This window comes from Thermobia domestica, chromosome 6, assembly GCF_964235325.1.
Source record: "Thermobia domestica chromosome 6, izTheDome1.hap1.1, whole genome shotgun sequence".
Classification (NCBI taxonomy): Eukaryota; Metazoa; Arthropoda; class Insecta; order Zygentoma; family Lepismatidae; genus Thermobia; species Thermobia domestica.
In genome coordinates, this window is record NC_137459.1 from 226,453,196 (window position 1) to 226,478,630 (window position 25,435).

The following is a 25,435-nucleotide window of genomic DNA, read 5'->3' on the forward strand; positions in this document are numbered from 1 at the left end:
ATTTTACACTACAAACTACGTAATATTTTGGAATCAAATTCTGCTTTCTCAGTTCCAAATAACATACTTTAAAATTAGATTTACATACTTTTGTTTCAAAAGATTGTTTATTCTCAATATATTTTTTCTTCGCAGGTCTTCCACACTGTCAAAACAGTCAAATCGAGTTTCAAAATCAACACATTCCTTTCGACGCTACTGAATCCTTAAATATCGACTACTAGTGAAACAAGTCAAGAGCTGCTTTCAGGAACGAAACTATGAAATATTTTTTAACAATGCAATGTTTCGGAGGAAAGTTTCTTCCTCCTTTTATACTAGGCCGCTAAAATAAATGTTTGAATTGTTCCTCTTGAAGAGCACCTTACACAAATTTCATTGAAATAATCAGAAAACAATTAATAGAAATTAACACTTTGACACTGCAACCATCTTAAGACACCTGGGGGCGTGGTGGCTCAGTGGTAGAGCGTTCACCTCCGGTGCTTGAGGTCACTGGTTCGATCGCAGCTCGCTTCGTGTGGAATTTCTGGTAGACAAACACCGTGCTCGTGGGTTTTCTCGGGATTCTCTCGTTTCCTCCCATTTTTCACCAAACCATCTCATTCATTTCTCCTAATCACCGTCTAATTTAACCTAACTGGCATAAGAGTGAGACGTAAAACAAAATATTTCATTTCATTTTTTTCTTAAGACACCCTCGTCAGACAGCAAATCACGTGCTAAACTGGAAAAGCATTTATTTCCTAGGAAAACGTTACCAACTATCAAATTTTGGGTTATGAAGCCAAATTTTCGGACATAAAGCAATCTTGCCCAGAGTAATTGCGTCCGTTACGAAATATTACGGAGTAGCATCAATTTACAATATAACAATTGACGTTGTCTTTGGAGTAACCAAGAACCGACAGGCGGTATAAATACCTTAGGAAAATATTATCCACTATCAAATTTTCAGACAAAAAGTCATATTGATCAAACTGAGTGCCTCCGCTAACAAACAACACAGAATGGTAATAATTTATAATGTAACATTAGATGTCCTTAAAGTAACCAAAACTCGATATGATGGTATAATTTCCTAGGAAATTATTAACCCCATACCACATCTTCGGATTTAAAGCCTTCTTGCCCAAAGTGACTGTGTCTCTTAAGAGATACTACAGAGTGGTATCAATTTATAATGTAACATTTGAGTTTGTCTTTGAAGTAACCAATAACCGACATGGACGAAATAATTTCCTAGGAAATTTTTACCCCCCTACCAAATCTTCGGATTTAAAGCCATCTTGTCAAAAGTGACTGCGTCTCTTAAGAGATACTATGGAGTGATGTCAATTGATAATGTAACATTTGAGTTTGTCTTTGAAGTAACTAATAACCGACAGGGATGTAATAATTACCTAGGAAATTTTTATCCCCCTACCAAATCTTCGAATTTAAAGCGATCTTGCCCAAAATGACTGTGTCTGTTAAGAGATACTATGGAGTGATATCAATTGATAATGTAACATTTGAGTTTGTCTTTGAAGTAACCAATAACCGACAGGGATGTAATAATTACCTAGGAAATTTTTATCCCCCTACCGAACCTTCGAATATAAAGCGATCTTGCCCAAAATGACTGTGTCTGTTAAGAGATACTATGGAGTGATATCAATTGATAATGTAACATTTGAGTTTGTCTTTGAAGTAATCAATAGCCGACAGGGGGTAATAATTCCCTAGGAAATTTTTACCCCCCTACCAAATCTTCGGATTTAAAGCCATCTTCCCCAAAAGACTGTGTCTGTTAAGAGATACTATGAAGTGATATCAATTGATAATGCAACATTTGAGTTTGTCTTTGAAGTAATCAATAACCAACAGGGGGGTAATAATTCCCTAGGAAATTTTTACCCCCTACCAAATCTTGGGATTTAAAGCCATCTTGCCCAAAGTGACAATGTCTCTTAAGAGATACTATGGAGTGATATCAATTGATAATGTAACATTTGATTTTGTCTTTGAAGTAACCAATAACCGACAGGGATGTAATAATTTCCTAGGAAATTTTTACCCCCCTACAAAATCTACGGATTTAAAGCCATCTTGTCAAAAGTGACTGTGTCTCTTAAGAGATACTATGGAGTGATATCAATTGATAATGTAACGTTTGAGTTTGTCTTTGAAGTAACCAATAACCGACAGGGATGTAATAATTTCCTAGGAAATTTCTACCCCCTACCAAATCTTCGGATATAAAGCCATCTTGTCAAAAGTGACTGAGTCTCTTAAGATATACTATGGAGTGATATCAATTGATAATGTAACATTCGAGTTTGTCTTTGAAGAAACCAATAACCGACAGGGAAGTAATAATTTCCTAGGAAATTTTTACCCACTACCAAATCTTCGAATTTAAAGCGATCTTGCCCAAAGTGACTGTCTGTTAAGAGATACTATGGAGTGATATCAATTGATAATGTAACATTTGAGTTTGTCTTTGAAGTAATCAATAACCGACAGGGGGTAATAATAAATCCCTAGGAAATTTTTATCCTCCTACCAAATCTTCGGATTTAAAGCCATCTTGCCCAAAGTGACAGTGTCTCTTAAGATATACTATGGAGTGATATCAATTGAAAATGTAACATTTGAGTTTGTCTTTGAAGTAATCAATAACCGACAGGGGGGTAATAATTTCCTAGGAAATTTTTACCCCCTACCAAATCTTCGGATTTAAAGCAATCTTGCCCAAAGTGACAGTGTCTCTTAAGAGATACTATGGAGTGGTATCAATTGATAATGTAACATTTGAGTTTTCTTTGAAGTAATCAATAACCGACAGGGGGGGTAATAATTCCCAAGGAAATTTTTACCCCCCTACCAAATCCTCGGATTGAAAGCCATCTTGCCCAAAGTGAGTGCATACACTGAGAGATCACATTTAATAATATGAGTTTTTAATGTAATTTCTGACTTTTCCTTTGAAATTACCAGAAACCGACAAGGGGGTAAAGATTTCCACGGGGTAAAACTTTCCAGGGGGTAAAAGTTTCCAGGGGTAAAAAATCCTTGTGACACCGGCACCCTCCAGAATAGTGCTGTTGAATTTTTGTGACATTTGCGGTTTTCGGTTTTTGAGGAAATGGTTTTCTGAAAACCGAAGACCGCAAATGCGGTTTTCAAAACCGAAACCGCAATAGCGGTTTTCAAAACCGAAACCGCAAAAGCGGTTTTCAAACCCGAAACGGCAAAAGCGGTTTTCAAAACCGAAACCGCAAAAGCTCTTTTCGAAAGCGAAACCCGCCCGAAACCGTGTTTGCGGTTTTATAAACGAAACCCTGTTTGTCCTTTTCAAAGCAGAAGCAATGTTTGATGTTTTTAATTACACCTTTTAACAATTGTGAAAGCATCTATCGATCGAGGCAATTGTATTGATTTATGTCTGTGTTTTAACTTTTTTATTTGCTCCAAGACTATTATGGTAATATATGCTGCAGCACTGTGCGAAAGGGATAGTTCGATGGTTGTACAAGTCACAGCTAAATTAGGGCTGCAATATTTTAAAATCAGAAAAGTGGGGAGTTCTAAACCGTAAGTACTGATGTGAATTTCTGTGTTACAAATGCTGACCTGGGATCATTCGCACTTTTTTTTAGTTACTTCTTTGATGACACTTCCAATATACTTTTCGGCTGCAGGGAAGCAAACTGGACACCACCTGATTTTCATATATTTTGTAAATTAGACAACGAGGAACACGAATCTGAAGGAATTTTGACATTTTGAATGTCGGAACTCGAGATATTCGAACACAAAGTGAGCATGGAAGCAAACTGGACCCAACCTGATTTTTATATATTTTGTAAAGTAGACCACGAGGAACACGAATCTGAGGGAATTTTGACATTCCGACTTCCCGAACTCGAGATAGTAGAACTTATACAGTAGTTTTACATAGTATGTATAAAATTAACGAAGAAACTTCTGTCGCTTTTGGACCTAAAAACAGTTTTTAGCTTCTTCTTCTTCTTATTATTATTATTATTATTATTATTATTATTATTATTATTATTATTATTATTATTATTATTATTATTAATTTCATAAATTATATTACAGATAGTTTGTATTATGTTTAACCCAGAACTACTGCCCCCGACCAAACATTATACCTTTGTGCATAACTATTTCAATACAGAGAACCGATCTATAAAGGTAAACAAGAAAGTTCTATCGCTTTCTCACCCACCACCTCCGAACACTCATATGTCACCTAACACGTATCTGGAAGATCAAGAATAGATCGACAACCTTCTGCAAACATTCTGGAAGACCATTTATTCCATGGCGGTAGAGGTTGGTGTTCCGTGAAGCGAAGAAGGTATCAAGTGCATTTTGCACCTCTACTTGAGATTTCAGCTGACATCCTTTAAGGTGACTGTCCAAGGAAGGGAACAGATGATAATCGGACGGTGCAATGTCCAGGGAGTATGCGGATGCAATAGTGTTTCCTATCCAAGGCGTAAAATGGTGTCCCGGGTCATCCTAGCCACGAGGGGCTTAGCGTTGTCGTGTAACATAAGGACCCCTTTGTGATTCAGAAGGGCTGGCTCCAGAGTTTTGAGTTTCTCTTGAACACGACTCAACTGCTGACAGTACACAGTTGGATTGATGCGATGACCAGCTGGTAGCAGTTCCCGATGCACGATGCCGCGAGCAGTTCACCAACACACAGGAGGACTTTCTTCTGGTGTAGTGCTGGTTTCGGCTGTCTTGGAACCGTTCATGGGATGCTAACCAATTATGACGGCGCTGTGGAACTTCGTGTAGGACCCATTTCTCATCACATGGCAACACCTTGTCCAGAAATGGCTCCTTCCTCAGACGAGACAGCAAAGAAACACAGATGTCTGCTTGCGTTGCCTTTTGACCCGGAGTCAAGTTATGTGGGACCCATCGACCCAACTTCTAGTGTTTCCTCAGTTGATGAAGGTACTGCTGAATGGTTTCGCCACTCACACTGAATTGTCCCCATGCCGTAAGCGTCGGTGGACCACAAAGGGGCAATTAGCGACATCTCGCCAAACATTGGCGGCGGCGCAGCGACGTTCCCGGTGGCCCATCTACCGTTTTGAAAATTATACCACCAGCGGCAGAGACGCGACAAAACGCCAATGAAGCACAAAATTACTCTCCCGAAATGTTAAATCGGCTATATGTGTGATTTAGTCACATTAAGGTGAGTCTAAAAAACACTTTAAAAAGTATCAAAAAATTAACCCGAAGGGGACTCAAACCACCAACCTTATGGTTACTAGGCAAGTGTTTTTCCTACTTCGCTAAGAAGACGATGAAGGAAACGTCGCTCGTAAAGGGATAAATCGTTAAGATCTTTTTAATTTGGTCAATCAGAGTGCTTCTTTAACCGTGTATATTCGACGATAACTGTTTGGAATTAGATAAAATGTGTTCGCCATGTAATTTTGTAACAAAATGGCGCGTGTCTATTTACTTTATTTCATAGTTCTCGCATACTCACTTTCTAATGATCGACGTCATTTGACATCTAAACTCATACAATTATCGAACTTATCTCAAGATTTTTCACTTCGTGATGTAGAAGCAGAGGATACTCTTGACGCCCGGAGCTCACTTTAGGAATGATTTCATCAGGAAAAAATAATACATAATAATAACCGCATGCACATGACTGGCGATAGTTCGTGTTGGTCCCTTCACGATTCTCCGCGAAGAATCTAAGAAGTGCGGACCAAAACGAAGTTCTCGCTGGTCGCTGCTGCGCGGTGGTACCTTCAACACTCCGACGCCAGATACAGTATATGTTTCGACTCGACGAAACCCTGCCGGCAGTGAGGGCCAATTATCGCAGACCTCAACAAAAAGCGACAGAACTTTCTTGGTTACTTTTATACGTAAGACTGATTTTCTTTGAAATTGCACTGAATTTATTTAAGATTTTCTGACAAATATGTTTATTTATTATTCGTGACTAAAAATACATAATTATTTTATTAACAGCTATATCTCACTTCCTGTTATACACGAAATAACATTTAAAACAGCGAATGAAATCCAAACTGAAAAAACTGAATAAAAACGTTGCTTTTCACCAAATTTTCCATCTGATAAAAAGTTTTCTTAAAACACTAATTACAGCATATAAATAATATAATGTACTTACGATTGAGTTTAGTAGCATTGTTTTATGATTGTACCTTGTCAAAACGTTTGTCTTCATACTGTCAAATACAAATCGCCGTAAATTGTGTAATCTGCTGGCACGAAAAGTATACCATACTATTTTCGGATCGCTATAAGGAAGAAATGCCATACTATTTTGTAATCGGTATGGTAAAATACTATTTTTCCATACTATTTTACCGTAAATTATTAATTATATGTAAACTTTGTTATTTTTAAATGACTGAAGCGAAGTAATCTCACGATGAGGTTTTAACATCTGGTCATTAGGGGGGGGCAGGAAATCATTTGGGGGGCCTGGACCCGATGACCCCCGTGGTTACACCCCTGCCTAAGACGTACCTGGAAGATCAAAAATAGTACCCATCAGTATCAATTACCTTCTGAAAACGTTCGGGATGGGCATGGATTCCTTCGAGGTGGAACTTGTTTTGCCATGAAGCGAAGAAGGTATCAAGTGCATTTTGCACCTTTCCTACGGAGTTGAAGTGGAGTTCTCTAACGTGAGTGTCTAAGGAATGGAACAGGTGATAATCGTACGGTGCAATGTCCGGGGAGTATGGCGGTTCCAATAGTGTTTCCCATCCAAGGCGTACGATGGTGTCTTGGGTCACTCTAGCCATGTGGGGCTTAGCGTTGTCCCGTAACAGGAGAACCCCTTAGCGGTTGAGAAGTGTTGACTCCAGGGTTTTGAGTTTTTCTTAAACACGGTTCAACTGCTGACAGTAGACAGTTGCATTGATGTTCTCTGACCAGCCGGTAGCAGTTTCCGATGCACGATGTCGGGAGCAGTGCACCAAACATACAGGAGAATTTTCTGCTGCATTTCTGATTTAAGCTGTTTTGGAACCGGTTCATGGGATTTTAACCAATGATGACGAGCTTCGTACAGGACCCACTTCTCATCACATGTCAACATCCTGTCCAGAAATGACTCCTCCCTCAGACGAGACAGCAAAGAAGCACAGGTGTCTGCTGGCGTAGCCTTCTGGCCCGGAGTTAATTCATGTGGGACCAATAGACTCAAATTGAAGTGCTTCCCAAGTTGATGGAGGTGCTGCCGGATGGTTTCTCCACTCGCACTGAATTATAGTCCAAGTTCCTCACATGTCTCTCCACTGTTCGCCTCAATTGCTACCTGAAGATCTTCATTTTGTACATGTGTTGGTCTTCCGGCAAGTGGTGCGTTTTTCGTGAGTGTTTTGTCACTATCCTTAAACTTTCTAAGCCACCCTTGCACTTTCTACGTAATCGCGACACCCTCACGAAAGGCCTGAGATATCTTCCGCCCCACTGCAGTGGCGTTTGACCCAAGTTTGAACTCGTACAGCATACACGCCCTTATGACGCTCTGTGGAGGTTCGATATTAACTCTATCCTTACACAAGTTCACGTTGTAACTGAACTGCCACAAGCAGGTAGAATGTTGGATATACCCACACCAACATCTGACCTTCGCCTTTTCTCCATTCGCATTCAACTCACGGTGTGAGGATCAATTGAACACAGACCTCCACAAAAAGCGACAGAACTTTCTTGGTTACCTTTGTATATCTCACAGGATATAATATGCTTCGTATAGAGAATATATCTATATTAAACTTAAAGTTTTAATATCTCGAGTTCCGGAAGTCGGAATGTCAAAATACCCTTCAGATTCGTGTTCCTTGTGACCTAGTTTACGAAATATATAAAAAATCAGGTTTACTTCCGTGGTCACTTTATGTTCGAATATCTCGAGTTCCGGAAGTCGTAATGTCAAAATTCCTTCAGATTCTTGTTTTTCGTGGTCTAGTTTACAAAACATATAAAAATAAGGTGGGGTCCAGTTTGCTTCCTTGGTCACTTTATGATCGAATATCTCGAGTTCCGAAATTCGGAATGTCAAAATTCCTTCAGATTCGTGTTTCTCGTGGTCTAATGTACAAAATGCATAAAAAACCAGGTCGGGTCCACTTTGTTTCCCTGCAGCCTACTTTCAAACGAAACTGAGTTTTCCAGAGTGTACATTTTGCTTCAAACTGAGTTCTGCCCTGGCTAACATACGTAAATTCGCTTCTATAAGAGTCCATAAAGTTACACTTGAAATTGTCGTTCGTCATTCTTATAGCTTATGAAGGCATGAATAATTCAAGTATGTTTGTCACAACATCTACAAACGAATGTTCTTTATATATATATATTTAATTGATTGCTCAGACGCGCCTCCTCGGTTTCGGCACCTGAAGATTTAAAACGAAACGGGCTATCATCATTGCAATCTCCTCTTCCTTCTTTATTTCATCATTCATTTTCTTTTAGAGCGGGAACAAGGACAAGGACAAGGACCAGGACGAGGATTGGGTTACAAAGCCACAACACATTAAACAGACAAGAAACATTCATTCGTATAGAACCTCCAATACATTACATTAAAAACACATGAACTACACAAAGAAAACTATTGTGCATTAGAGCAGATCTCTTATTAGCAAATGGCCCTACACCCGCACACTGCTCATATAGCTCACAGCCTGAGCCTGAGCGCGAGTCCAAATTTAACTCAATCCTGATTAAGATTGTCAGAGGTGTAGCGGTTTACGTTGAATATACCAACACTTTATCCACTAAGTCGTCTTAGATTTTTCTCCAATCCCAAAAAGCGGGTGGTTTTTCGTGATTAAGATACGTTTAAGCAAAGGACGAATATAGAACCTGAAAATCGGGTGGTACCTGCAAAAATCGGGTAATATGACAACACTAAGCTAAATAGAAAATAAGGTATATCCCTATTAAAATCACTACACCTGCAACTCATGAAATCCAATTTGAAGTCTCATCCACTTAGACTGAGATCTTTTATATTATCATTACTCTTTCACTTTGTTTTAAATAGTACTGCCATTCTTTCTTTTGTTAACAAAAAAACACAACCTCCCTTTCTTAAAAAAAAAAAAAGAAAAAAATTAGAATGCAATACACAATTTTATTGTTCATTTGTTGCCACTCCGATAAATGTGAATGTTGTGGTTTTGCATGTGTTGACTGGTTTCTTATCGCAAGTCCCAGACACCTGCAATAGTTCATACGTGAAAGGAACACCGATCATATTTTATTCTATATCTTTTTACTTCCCAATAACGATAGCCGTGCCTCTTTGTGAGAAACTGCAACTTATTTTTTTTATTCCGCCAATGGCAAAAGTATACTAAACAAGAATTTCCCTACACATTAAGACATTATAAGAAAAAAATATCTTCTTTCCCCTCTGCAAATCTTGAGCATTTTTTCCCAAATCTCCCTCTATCTGGCAACTGTGAGCCGAAGATGGGAAAGATTCTTTGCTGTTTTCTCGTCGTTACTTGATATTAGTGCTGTCGAATTTTTGAGACTTTTGCAGTTTTCGGTTTTTGAGAAAACCGGTTTTCAAAACCGACATTTCGGTTTTATGAAATTTCACTTTTTTCAAAAACCGTTTTTTTTTTTTTTCAAAATCCGATTTCGACAGCACTACTCCAGAACGCGTTAATGATTTGATGGTGGCCTTGGAAAGACCTTGTTTACCTGATGTTCCAAGTGAAAATAAAAGTCTTGAGACTGATTTTGAAAGTTTTGTAAGTTGTTCATACGAGGAATAGCTGAGAAGTCCTATACGAGTGGCATCGGTTCAGTTGCGCTACGTGTGAATCAAAATAAATTAATTTGCATTTCAAACAACATTAAGGCAGGAGGCGGATCCAGCGCGGACTTCTGGAGGGGCGGTGGGTTGAAATACTGCTATTTAGAGCTACTTTTAAGACCTCTGAACTCTGGAATGGGTTTTATTTATATATAAAATAAGTAAATTTCCTCTTCTGGGGGTGAGCAATCACCCTGATCGCCCCCCCTAAGGATCCGCCAATGCATTAACAGTAATTTTCAATTTTTTAATGACTGGCCGTGGTTCAGAAGTATGCTTGTAAATATATTTCCAATATTTGTTTTTTAATTAGGAACACAAGAAGCATTTATCTTGACTATTAAACGAACCCGCATAAGGCATGTATAGGTTATAAAGTGGTGTTACCATGTGTGAAAATGTAAAGAAGCCTAATGACGGTTCAGACGAGAGTGTCAAAATATGCATAATCATCAAAATTATTAATACACTCGTAGACATGAGCACATACGTAGCTAAGCGGTTAGCGTATTCGCCTTTGGTGTGGGAGTCCCGGGTTCGATTCCCGGCGGGAGCCCATGTGGTTCGGATTTCACGTTAATCAGTAGGTTCCGTGTCATATAGCCTTGCTGCTGAAAGGGACGCTAAAATCAACTCAACTCATTCATGAATATATGAGTCACATTGGTAAGTACAAAATTACATTTGAATTGGTTATAAATTTTAACGAATTAAGTTACCCCTACAATATTGCGTTAAATTTGCAATATCTGCAACTAGCAATAAATGTTCTAGCATATCATGTTGTTTTAGCACTTCAGATATCAGATCGAGTTCATCTAACCAAACCTAACGACTGACTGATCTCAGTCTTGGAAAAATGAAGACTTTTCATTTCAGGCAGGAAAATTGAAATCTAAGAATAACAAAAGAAATGATACATCTAGGAGAACATCCGACGTTTATTTCTCCATGCATAGATTAATCACGGACACTACGACGGATTTTAGTTTAAAATCAGGCAAGTGAATTAGATCGTTAACATTACAACTTACCTTGATTGTAATGGGTATTGACGCGAAATAAGAAAAAAAAAATAAAAAAAGAAAGAAAGAAAGAGACGAAAAGGACAATTCAACATTTTCTACTTGGCTGTAGTTAGGGTTGCAGTGGAAAGGTGTCATTTTTCTTGTTATTGCAGAATTTTAGGATAATAAGAGAAATATAAAAATAATAATAGCTATAAGGTTTCTGAATGTCAAGCACTCAAACCTCCCTTAAATTTTTGAACTCCCCCTTGGTCTTGAAATCCCGGCGGAAACCCTGCATATAAACAATGTATGTATGTGATTCCAATAAAGAATTATAACTGATTGCATTTGTAAACCCTTTAAAGACACACCCTGTATATATATATATATATATATATATATATATACCGTAGATATAGATAGATATAGATATAGATATTCGAGTCCTAGAGAACATTTTCCAAATTTTACTTACCACAATTCCTAAATATAAAGGCTGGTCTGAAGTACCTCTATCGAAATTTTAGAGTGCGTTATCTATGTATCCATGTTTTGTGAAATCAAAAAGAACCCTGTACTCACCCATATAACCATATAACGTGATAAACGCACATCAAAGAGATACGGTAGTCTAAAATCTCCAAATTTTAAATTGTTGGCAATGTTACACCTATGCAAGGGAAGAATATTGACTGCCCAAATTTGCATTGGTATATTATGATCCTAGAAAAGATATACGAATTATTGTTTTTGGACAGCTCATAAATTTACGCGGTGTTCCCAGGGGGTTCGGCAATGTGCCCATGACCACTAGAAGGGAATGGACACTGTACATTGCCGTGTAAACATATAACGTAATTAGATCTCATCAAAGAGCATAAAATCGGTCAACCACCTTTAAAATTTACATTTTTGGCAATTCTTTACCCATGAAAGTGAACGAGATGGTCCCTAAATCTTTCAGAGATACATGCTTTAGGCCTATAGTACCATACCAAATTTTTAATTTTGGCAATTTCCAAGATTTAATGGGGTTGGTTCTAGGTATTCCTTCCGGAATTTAGGGAATAGATCAATGTTCCCTGTAAAAATTTAGAAGATATGGTCTTATGTACCCCTGGGTCATTGACCCTATGCCATCCAAAAAAAAAAATCTCGCTCGACTAGACATACGCCTATCAGTCTTACTTTGAACCACTAAACGCCACAACCACCAAACACAATTTTACAATTCATATCAGAATATCTTTTTATGTCGTCTTCCTCTTATTAAACCATCTTTTCCTACACAGGATTAGTTTTTTTTTTAAGTAAATAGGGCTTCCTGCGTTCTCACTAGAGCTTAGATGAACCCTGGGCTAAAGATAAATTCGTGTATCTTATAATTCTCATCAAATTGTTGTTTCTTTATCGCACTTATCGTCATCTGTCACGTCCATTGGAATAGTATTATTTCTCTTACTGCTTCATATTCCTATGTTTCATGCACACATTTTTTTCCAAATGTCTGTTTTCAACTATTTATAATCCTCATGTAATTTTGTATATTTATGTTTTGTATTTCTCAGTTCACCGAATGTTACATAATTTACTTACTTTTTCACATCTTTATCAAATTTAACGTTAATAAATGTTTAATAAAGCTTTTACCCTAACTACAGTAACCTTTCCTTCTCATACACTGAACCTCATTTCTAACATAGGGCATAACTCCCTTAAAGAAAGCTAAACTTTTTTGTCTATTTTTTGTTAAAAAAAAATGCACACACTATGCTAGTTTCCAGCTTTCTCACAAGAGACACTTTTCATGGTGTCAAGTTCAGGCTGACTTAGTGTTGGAAAATTTCATGAAAAGTTCAAACTTGAAAAGTTCGCGCGAAAGTTCGCCGAAAGTTCGGCTCATTTTTTTTAAATTGTCCATTAAAAAAATCCCTGTAAAATTACAAACATTTTGGTATATAACATGGCTATATTAAAAATCGAAGTAAATTTATTTTAGTTTTTTTTCTTTCTAATAGTACATAATTTTCACATTTTTTCAAAAGACGTTACAGAGCGTTACAAGCATGTATTTCAAATTCCAAGCCTATATCATAAAACAGTATGTTCTTGGCAGAAACCTTCAATTTTACATGATACTGACAACCGAAAACTTAAATTTTACTTGCAGAAACAAGTTTATATCATAAAAGATAAAGCAAAAACGTTACAGGAAAAACTTAGCAAATTTAGTGTTTTTTGAAGTAAACTGCTAAGTTTGCATCAGAAAAGTTTAATTTTACATAATAAAACACAAAACTTGAAATTTCCATTATAAAATACATAGTTTAGAATATAAAGCTTGAATTTTACATCATCAAACCCAAAGTTGATACACACAAAACAAAGTTTGCATAATAAAATATAAAACACAAACTTCACAGCAAAATCTTTAAGTTTAAATCATAAAACACAAGGTTGACAGCAGACAACTTGAGCACAAAAAGCTTATATCATAAAAGATAAACACACACCTTACTGGAAAAAAAAATGCTTGAAGTTTACATCACGAAACAATGTTTTCACCAGAGATCTTGAATTTTATATCATAAAACACAAAGTTGCAGCAGAAAACTTGAATTTTACAAAACGCTAAGTTTGCAACACAAAACATCCAATTTGCATCATAAACCACTAAGTTTGCAGCATAAACCTTGACTTATACATTATAAAGTTCAGATGCACAAAACAAAATTTGCATCATAAAATAGTTTGCAGCACACTTGAATTTCATATGGTAATACACTAAGTTTTCATCATATAATCATTAAATTTGAATATAATAATTAAACAGCCTTTTATCCATAATCTATATGTTTTAATTTACTCCCAAGGCTTCATTTGCTACAACCAAAATAAAATAAGTTGCGTTACGTTTCAGAAGCTTATCGCTTCATCAAACAATCTTATACAAAATGTAAAATGTTTAAAACCTTTTCTCTTCTTTGTACAAAAAGCAACAGTAAAAATTAAAAGTTAACGTTTTGAAAACAATAATACATGACAATTTGACCGAAAAATCATATAAATAATTATAACAATTACTTTCATTGTACTTTTTTTCTTCTTGTTCTTTCTTCTCTCCTAATATTCTCTCCCATTCCACATTTATTGTCAATCCACTGTTCCAGTTCATCACTCTATCACCTTCTTCTTTAATCCTTCTTGCTTCCTTCAATTTCCTTATAAGCTCTCTACTTTCTTGTTCAAGAATAATAGCTCCTTCCCAATCAATTTCATGTCCTGTTTCACATGTTTGAAGTGAAAGAGTACAAAGATAATGTAAGATTAAAAAGAGGCAAGAATGCAATTTTTAAACATGTGTTAGAAACAGGACATGAAATTGATTGGGAAGGAGCTATTATTCTTGAACAAGAAAGTGGAGAGGTAATAAGGAAATGGAAAGAAGCAAGAAGGATTAAAGGAGGTGATAGAGTGATGAACTGGAACAGTGGATTGACAACAAACGTGCAATGGGAAGGCATATTAGAAAGACAAGAAAGGACACGAAGAAAAATGTACAATAAAAGTAATTGTTACAATTATTTATCTGATTTTTCAGGTAGATTAATTTTCAAGATATTATTTTGAAACCTTAACCTTAAGATATTGTTGACTTTTAATTTTTACTGTTGGTTTTGGACAGAGAAAAGATTTTTTTAAGAAAACATTCTACATTTTGTATAAGATTGTCTGATCAAGGAAGTGATAAACTTCTGAAATATAACGCTACTTATTTTTAATATTTTGGTTGTAGCTAATGAAGCTTTGGCAGTAAATTAAAATATATAAAATATTAAGTTAACACGCACAAACAAAGTTTACATCGTAAAAGATAAACACGAATTTTACTACAAAAAAGTTTGAAGTTTACATCATAAAGCAATAAGGTTGCAGCATATATTAGATTTTCGCATCATACAGCAATAAGTTTGCAACAGTAAACTTCAAGTTTGCATCACAAAACAAAGTTTACAGCAGAAATTTTCCATCATTATACATAAAATTAAGAAATGGAAAGCTTTAAGTTGACATCCACAAAACAAAGTTACCATCATAAAAGATAAACTTTACTGCAAAACAACTTGAATTGTACATTTATAAAATTAAGTTTGCAGCAGAAAACGAACTTCATAGCATAAAGCACTAACTAGTAAGGTCACAGCAGAAAATTTGAATTTTACATAATAAAACATTAAGTTTGTAAGTTTGGATCATAAAACAGAAAATCTCTATAAGAACAAATGCTTGCACAAGATATTACGCAATTACGCAAACAATGAAAATTTTAATCATAAACGCATGAATAGCAAGCATTTAAATGTTAACAACTCGTGTATATGAAAATTCCAACTCAACTGAACAACTGGAGTCACTCACTGAAAAAAAGTATATGTACAAAGTTACTTCGTGCTGAAATTGTAGTAATTGTAATATAGAAATGAAACAGTTTATTCAGATTCATACTCTGAGGATACTTCATGAGCACTTGAACCTGTGCTTTCAGCATACACAATATCTTCAGGGTCATTCGAGTCAGAAGTGGATGCACTGGTAAGTTCTGCTTCTTCTTCTTTTGAATGCACTGAAACATCTAATACAGCTTCAGGGTTGTCCTTATCCTTTCTGCCTTGTCCTTGAACAGTGCTAGGTACAGCAGGTGGAAGATCTGCAGTTACCGGAACAGACTTTACATGCTTTACGCTCGTTGTCCTAATCTTTTTGACTATTCGAAGATTTTCCCCAACTGACGCTAACTTCGCAGTCCTTTTCATGGTAAGACGGTTTCTTTTTGGTCTTCGTGAGTGAAAATCTTTTCCAATTTCTCTCACAAGCAGCTGCTGTGGCAGGAATACTCAGAATTTTTGTAGCCACTTTTGATAAAGGACGTGTGCCAAAGAGGCCTTTCCACCAGGTGATCGAGTTCATTGTTTCTGCAGCAGACCACAGAAGTTCTCGGCTCCACAGTTCATCTTTTGCCAAATATGATCCCAGATCTGCAATCACTTTATTCCTGTCAATGCCAAATGCCTCGCAGATTGAAACAATCTGGTCCATAGCTCTCATTCGCTGTTCTTCAGTTACGTCGCTACCATGGAACTTAGGGTCCAAAACATGAGCAGCATACTGGATATTGTGTGAGCAGAAATCAATTCTCTTTTGAACGCTTTTGTGTAGTTCATCTTGTTCAGTTTCTGAGAATGGAGAAGATTTTACAGTTTCAGAGAAATGCATCTTCAATGTTTTGAAGAGTGTTGGAACTTCAGAAAGTCTTGGTGTGTCACTTTCCAATCTTTCAATGGCTGTAGTGATTGGTTTTATTAGTTCTTGAAACTTCTGCACTTTAACCCAGAAAACTTTATCATCCAAGAGGATTTTCCTTTTCCAGGAACTTTTCCATGCTGAACCACTCGGTCATCAACAATGGCAGCTTGCAGACAGGATTTAAGATGCAATAAACTTTCAAGACACCTAACAGTAGACGACCAGCGACTTTCCACAGACATTTGCAGACTATGATTGATCTTCTTTGTATATTGTATTTCTTTCAGGGTCTGAAGAGGTATGTGATGGTTCTTGAAATATTTTACTATAGTCTTACATTCTACCGCAGTTCTTGAAAGAGTGTCTAGTTTTTGGATGTCCTTTGCTAGTAGATTGAGCCCATGTCCAAGGCAGCCAAAAGTTATAATGCTTTGATATCTTGCTTGCAGAAATTTCCAGGCAGCTTGCATATTTGCAGCATTGTCCGTAATGACTGCAATCACTTTCTGCGATCCTCCAATGGCTTCAATTTCGTTTGTAAACACTTCGCCAATATACTCAGCTGTGTGGCTTTCAGTTTTCGATTCAATTGCCTTTAAAAATACAGGTTCTGGTGTAGCATACATAATGTTTATTAAAGGGTTTCCTTCAATGTCGGTCCACCCATCTGACATGAGTGTCACACAATCGGCTTGTTTGATTTTCTCGCTTACAACTTCTTGAACGCACTGATACTCGGAGTCAAGAAGTGGTGTTGATAAGCGATATCTTGTAGGCACTTGAAAGAAAGGACGTAGAGCTTTAAAACAATTAAGCCAATAAACATCTTCAGCTATGCTCAGTGGTGAACTTGGCGCATAAACGGCACGAGCAAAAAGGTGGTTCAGTTTGTCTTGCTCTTCTGCAGACATATTATCACAAAACGATGAAACAGTAGGTTGCCTATATAGATTGCGACGTTGTGGTACTGGTACTTGATTTTGGGTGATACTGTCCTCAAAAGAACTGGTAGGGGTTGTTGATGTGGGGATTACCACTTTAGAAGACACTAATTATGGGTTGACCTGTCTGAAAGAAAATTGGCTATTTTGATGAGTTGAAGCATCACTAACAGATAGTTCCGAAACTTCACGTTGTTGGCTTGGTCTGGAGGTGCTTGGTATTTGTGCAGTATTGCCAAAAAGTTGTTTCTGAGCTAAGTTTGGGCTGACTGTTTTCCATGTTTATTCTTTCAGGTGCACTGGTGCTATTCTGCATTCTGTTAAGTGGTCCTTCAAGCGAGTTGCATTGCAGGAGTAAACTTTATTGCAATATTTACAGGATGCAACATCCCTGGAGTCCTTCTTCATTTTTGTAAAATGACGCCAGACATCATGCTTCTTATTTGGCATCTTGGTTACTTGGTGTTGACAGCCTATGAGGAAAGATTTCCATAATGTTACTTATTACATCAATAAGTTATTTGCCGATTCTTAATACTACTGTCGTTGCCATTACAATGTCATCATAGTTCCTCTGTAAAATATTTTAAGACAGTCCCATATCTCATGAAATTTTGAAAAATGTTATCTTTATCAGTGTCAAAAATTATTTTTGACATTAATCATCTCTTATATGCATTTTTGCATGGAGATTAACAGGCATGGTCTTAAATAAATTCACATTTATTATATTATTATTATTATTAACAACGACAATAATAATAATAATAATAATAATAATAATAATAATAATAATAATAATAATAATAATAATAATAATAACAATAATAATAATAATGAGAAATTTAAGAATTTTGGTACAGAATATTAAGCATACACAATCGGACAGTCGCTCAAATTTTATAACTGACAGTTGTTGGAACGTGCAGTGTCTCCTCCACCGACTAGAAACGATTTCGTGATAGACTAGCGGAAAGACACGTAGAAAACAGAAATTTTGACTGGGATGAGTTAGTTCCGAAAACTATTTATTCTCTTCAGGTTTTCTATTGAAAATACCTATTTTTACAAAAATAGTGGAGTGCGTTGTTCTTCTTTTCACCAGATAAAAAACTGAAAAAAAAAAACAATTGGAAAATAAAGAATTTCTCTTTCGCTTTCGGAGAACATATTTCGGTTTCTCCGGTGACAAAAAATATTACTAGTAATAGAGCGCCAATAGACAAAAGTGAAACTAAAACATATCGCGTCTGATGTCTGTAGCCAAGTGTGAAATGTAAAAAATTTGACCCATACAATAGACACCTTTAGCTCAATATGAACTGCCAGTCAAAAATCTGAGCGACCATGCTATCCATGTGGGGGGCCATTACGTGTATACCCACGGAAGATTTTGAACAAGGGAAGGCACTTGTATGCTTTCGGGGGGGGGAGGAAGATCACCTTGAACAAGGGAATGGCAGATTTCTTTCTAAAACCTTGTCCTTCTCGTATTCCGAACTTTGACAATTAATTTTAACTGAAAATAATGAACCCCAAACGGTGGTCGAGTGAACTAAGGTTCTGGGCCACCGTTCAAAGGTTTACGGGTTCGAGTGTCGCAATGGGCATAGATGTTTCTGTTTGTCTATGCGATCGTTAAACGTTGCGTGTTGATAAGAAATCAGTAAATCAGTGGAAATTAAGTTTTAAAAAAATGGTTCAGTGGTGAACGTTGCTTTCGCAATAGCAAGGCCACGGCCTCAAAATTACGGTGGCGACCACCCTGACTGAGGTTTCCCTGGCTTCCCTGTGTCACACCAGGAAAATGTTGTGATGGTACCTTGAATAACGCCAGGACCGATTTCTTCCTAAACCCTTGTATCTCCCGTGTCCAGTACTATACCAAAGTACATTAAAGAATATTTTTAATTCAACTTTGAAATTAACTAAAATAATGAAGCCGAACCGGCCGTATAGCGAACCAATTCTTTGTATTGCCGTCGAAAGGATTTGGGGTTCGAAGCTCACAATGGACATGGACGTTTGTGTTTGTCTATATCATAAAAAAATGCGTCTTCATCAGAAATCTGTAAATCAGTGAAAATTAAGTTTTATTAAACGTGGTTCAGTGGTAGGACGTTGGCTTCACAATAGGAAGATCCCGGGTTCAAAGCACGGTGGTTACCAATTTACTATTCTAACTGAGGTTTTTCCTTGTTTGGCTCTGTTACACCAGCTTTTCTAGATGTTGTGAGTTTGCAACTAAAATAATAACAAATAATAATAAGTATTTAACTTACCTTAATAACTGGACTGGAGCACAAAAATATACGCGTAATTCACTCAACACACCACTCTGGACACACTGCAGTGACTGCACATTGCACAATCCACGTAAAAGAAAGATGATGATGTCACCGTTGTGGCGTTGACACGTCTAGTAGGGTGGGCCGAAAAAATCGAAAGTTGATGAATCGACTTCCGATAGTGCGGTAAACTTGCCTCATGACCTCAAAACAACGTCTGCGAGATTTCAACAAAATCGGTTAATATCTTGAGGTTCCTCAGAGCTACCAAAAATTTGAAAATTAATCAAAACACGTTTTTTTTTAATTTATTTCATAAAAGTTTTACATTAAACAACTTCCGACAGCAATTAAAATTCACTTTTAATAGTCTTTAGGAACAGTAAAAAATTTCAGCTATATCAATGAATATCTTTAGGTTCCTCAAAACTGCCAAGAATGACAAAATTTTACTTTTTTTTTTTTACAAATTTTCAAAATACTGTTTTTGTAATTTTCAAAATACTGTTTCAAAATACTGTTACATAATTAAATACTGAAATTATGTAAAATTAATTTTTATCGATTTTTTATGAGAATTGGACTGGAGATTTAAAAAGAAAACGTGAATTTTGCTTCAATTCCACTTTCCGGCACTCAGCGTCATGGAACTAAATTATAATGACTTCATTATTTTTTTAAGTTATTGGGCTCATTCAGGTGTCAAACGAAAGCTTGATTTTTGCTCTTTCTGTAGATCTGAAGTAATATTGCGAAAAGTTACACTGTCAAACATTAATGGACATACAGGCAAATCTTAGGGTTTTTACAAATTGTGCCATTGCCCAAAAGTTACAACTATGAAACTTTTGAAACTTTTTTGCACATTCATCTTACCACGTACATAGTATGATTAAAATATAGAGTGCGTTTTTTTTTTTTGCATTTTTGTAATTATTATTTTTTTATATTTTACATGTACGGAAATATACAGTTTTAAGTTTTGTTACAAATTATGTCATTGCTCGTAAGTTACAACTATGAAACTTTTGAAACGTTTTTAATAAAATCATCTTAGTACATACATGATATGGTTAGAAATAAAAAAGGTTGTTTTTGATATTTTTGTAATTAATATTTTATTGGTATTTTACAAGTACGGAAATATACAGTTTTAAGTTTTGTTAAAAATTGTGTCATTGTTCGTAAATTACAACTGTGAAACTGTTGAAACCTTTTTCATAAGACCATTTTAGCACATACACGATATGGTTAAAAAAATAAAAACTGTGCTTTGGTATTTTTGTAATTATTATTTGTGTACGTCAGAGTGCAATTCATGAATCGTTCTGGGCCTTCAATATTCTACCGGACAGATAATGAAGACTTTTGTTGGATTCTTTTTGAAAATATCATCTGGGAAGTTCCTGTTCCATCTCTTACAAACCAATCAGCAATGAATTATGCAACTGAAAGCAAAAAAGAAGACATCATATCATCATTGAAAAGAATGCGCTGTGAAATATAGGACACAACATTTTGTATGTAAATCTATGCAATTCTAAGAAGTATTGCTGGTATGTACGTTTATTGTTTTCATCTATGTTCATTAGACTATTATTTCTTATTTCTGTTGATAGGGTTGGTAATAATCACTCAACCACTTACATTACTAGTCCTATATTTTCCATTCACAAAACCGCAAGATTATAAAAAAAATGTATCCCTTTTTGTTATTTAATCATACTTAGTAAATGCACAGTAATCATTAAAGTTACACAAGTTTGATAGTTGTAAGCGATGATGCAATTGACAAAAAAGTTGAAAGTCATAGTTAAAGTTTAAAAATATAGTATTATGGTAATACCAAAATTACACATTAGGCCAGTTCTATTTTAAGCATACATAATATTTACTAAGACGATTATTTGAAAAAGGTTTAAAGTGTGACAATTGTCACTTCAGAGTAGGTATAGCCCAAATTTTCCGAAATTGGGAATTTCACTTTCCGGAATTTTTCAGATTTCCATATTTTTCCGAAATCCGAAATTTTTTCGACTTTACTTTCCGTAATCAGGATAATAAAAATTCCGGAATTGGCCATCACTACTTGAGGGGGAAGGCATAATCTGTTAACAACAGTAAATCGATATGTTTCTGCGCATCTAAAACACAAATAATAGTAATAAAATTACAAAAATGCCCAAATCACCCTTTTTATTTTTTAACCATATCATGTATGTGATAAAATGATTCTACAAAAAGAAGTTTCAAAAGTGTCATAGTTCTAACTTATGAGCAATGACACAATTCGTAACAAAACTTAAAATTGTATATTTCCGTACACGTAAAATAAAAAATACAAAAATACCAAAAGCACTCTTTATATTTTTTAACCATATCATTTATATGCTAAGAAAATTATGTTAAAAACTTCGAAAAAGTTTCGTAGTCGTAACTTATGAGCAATGACACAATTTGTATCAAAATTTAAAACTGTATATTTCCATACAGGTAAAATACCAAAATAAAATTATTATTACAAAAAAGACCCAAAGCACAATTTTAATTTTCTAATCATATCATGTATGTGCTGAGATGATTCCATTTAAAAAGTTTCAAAAGTTTCATTGTTGTAACTTAAGAACAATGACAAATTTGTAATAACACTTAAAACTATATTTCCGTACATAGAAAATGATAATTACAAAAATACAAAAAAACACCCTCCTTATTTATTAACGTATTAAGATGAATGTACAAAAAGTTTTAAAAAGTGTTATATTTGTAACTTTTGAGCAATGGCACAATTTGTAAAAACCCTGAAATTTACTTATATGCCCATTAGTGTTTGAGAATGTAACTTTTTGTAATATTAGTTAAGATCTCAAAGAGCAGAAACTAAGCTTCCATTTGACACGTGGACTAGACCAAAAGCTTGAAAAATAAGGAAGTTATGGTAATTTTAGTTCCATGATGCTGAGTGCCGGAAAGAGAACTTGAAGCGAAATTCACATCTTTCAAAAATTTTTCTCCGGCCCATTTCTCATCCAAAAAAATCGGTAAAAGTTAGCATAACTTCATTGGTATTAATGTATGAAAAAATTTAAGAGAATCTGAGACATTCAAGCACGGTCATGTTTTAAAATTAGGTGATTTGACATGGAATGACCCATATACTCCTGTTTCTTTTCCTTCCTCTATCTCCTTTCTCTCTCTGTCTCGCTTCAGTACCTCTAACAGATATCTGTTCGTTTCAATTTTTCATTGGGATATGTTTAAGTTTCTCCTTACATCAACTGACAAATCTCGTTTCGTCTCATTTTTATTCGTTCACTTTTTTGACATTAATAAAGTGCAGGACAAGAATAAATGGCCAAAAATGCCATTAAAACTAATGGTGTTTTCGGTCGTTTATTCTTGTCCCGTACTTTACATCTATATTTTGAAATTAGAATTGTGCTCATGTTGTTGCTGATTTTAATATGGGGGAGAGGAAAGGATGAGAGAGGAGGGTCTTTCTACCAGACACGATTATGGGATAACTTGTATATTGGATGCCATAGCTGCATGGTGTTAGATGTCTCTTTTTTATGCAAAGTGAATAGGTTCAGTAATTCACCACAAATGGAGTCAATCAGAAGTGTTTATGTAACGAAGAAATAACAGCATCAAATATGAAGTCTCTTTTAAGAAATTATCGAGATTTTTGGGATGACAAACGTACTCTTTCTGGACCAATTACTTCGAAATTCCAGTAGCCAGAAATAGCCCGGGTTGGGAACTTCTTGCTTTTTTTTTTTTTAATGACAATCTGAGCAAAATGCTGAAGTCTTTTAGTCTGAGAGAAAGAAAGGAATTAAATCTCTCACTTCTAGATCAATTAGTCTTGCAGTTCTAGAAATGTGTCAAAACTACTGACAGAAATAAGGACTACGAATTATTATTATTTTGTAGAACATTCCACTTTAACATCACAGGAATTTCGTCTTCCGATTTGTTTAGTTGTGAAAAATTATAGAGTATATTGCTATATTATGTAAAGTATGTCTACTCCCGCTGATATCTGATGACAATCAGAAACAGAGGTAAAAGATAAATATTAATAGTTTTCTATGAAAAGGGTAGTATAACTACTTAAAAAGAAAACATTTTTTGACTTAAAATGTTTCTTCCGGTTCACTCCCTTTCCCCTGAACCTTAGGTACGGAAATGGAAGAACACATTTAGATTTTGATTGTTAAGTCAAGTGTATTCAATATCTTAAATTTCGATATCGATCTTCGGAGGGCGGGGGAACGACGTATTGGGGGACCCTAAGACTTTCGACAGATGAAGTAATAAAACTTAATCTTTACAATAATGTCTTCTAATGACAATTTCTTTATTACAACAATCGCAATGTAAATAAATGAACTTGCAAATTTGTAATATTATACACTGTAATTTCTTAGGCTCCGAAACTTTTCTGTTCTCGAAAAAAAAAAGAAACAAGAAAGCACCTGTGAAAAGCAAGTGCTTCGAACTTTGACATAGAATTTATCATAAAAAAAAATTTCTTTGTTCTTCTCTCTGGGAAATTTCCATGCCTTTTGGCCTTTCGGACCGCTCATTGGAAAAAAAGTGCATACATGAGCGCTACATGCATATGCAGACATGCTCTTAGGCAGAATCAGAGATTTTGAAAAGGAAACGCGTTATCAATAATAATAATAATAATAATAATAATAATAATAATAATAATAATAATAATAATAATAATAATAATAATAATAATAATAATAATAATTATTATTATTATTATTATTATTATTATTATTATTATTATTATTATTATTATTATTATTATTATTATTATTATTATTATTATTAGGGCCCGGATCTTGTTGACAAGTCAACTTTTTTTCTGTTACGCATAGGACAAGGCAAGTTCAAATAAAAACGTTATCCATCAACTCTTGGTTCTAAAAATATATTTTTTTAGGGTCAACTTTTGGTCACTTTTTTGCCGTTTTGAAGCTTCAGGTCAATTTTTAATATTTTAAGGTAACTTTTAGGTCACTTATCGTCTTTTTATTCTTTTTCTTTTACGGATTTAAAAACAAGAAGTTAAATAATCTTTTTTTCCTGCTTCCTGATTATTGGGGTGGAAAAACTGCATTCCTAACAAGTTAGTGAACACTAGGCTGTAGCTGGTTGACGAGGGCTGTGGGTTCGTAAGTGACCAAAGTAGATGGCTTTGGTTGTTTACCACAATGGATATAAATACGTGAATAACTAAAAATAGATTAGAAGATGTTCAAAAGTTTTAAACAGGCTTTTTATCTATTATTCTGGTGTATACAATCTACACTTGCGAACTTTTATTCTTTAAGTGTGCTTCCTAGTTTCAACTCGAGAGTGAATTGATGGTTTCAGTATGTAAAATGCCGAGGCCTAAACCATCTACAGCTTCTCATTTAAGACAGATTGTTTCCGAATTTGGTGTGGATGTTTTAGTACTGACGGTAAAATATTGTTTTGCAAGGCATGTGAAGTAAAAATGCCAGCAGAGAAAAGAGACACTGTACAAAAGCATATCAGAAGCGAAAAACATTTACGCGCAGTTGAAAACAAACATAAAACCAAGTGTTCGCAGTTGTTACTTGTGGAGAGTGCTTTGAATAGTAAAGGGAAATCCTCAGTTTTCAAAAGAGTTGTGTGAAGTTTTTGTGTCTTCAAATATTCCTCTTTGGAAACTCAACAATGTGAAATTGCGGGATTTCCTGGAACGTCATACAGGTCGTTCCATTCCAGACGGAACGAATCTTAGGGAAAAATACATGCCAAAGTGTAACGAGGACACAATAAGAAAAATAAGACAGGAACTTTGGACTCAGATAATTTTTGTTTCTATAGACAGACTAGTGATGTGAAGGAACGCTATATAGTCAATGTTATTGTTGGGGCAATGAAAGCCGACGAACCTAGCAAAATATTTTTGCAAACTGGTGAAGTGTTGGAATCTGTCAACCATTTTACAATATGTAGACTTTTCGATAAATC

General features: G+C 35.3%; 1 protein-coding gene across 2 annotated transcripts in view; it reads left to right on the forward strand.

Moving 5' to 3' along the window:
• The window catches only part of Apoltp (Apolipoprotein lipid transfer particle), a 6,186,292-nt gene that overhangs the window by 2,409,222 nt on the left and 3,751,635 nt on the right, over positions 1 to 25,435 (forward strand). The window lies entirely within an intron of this gene.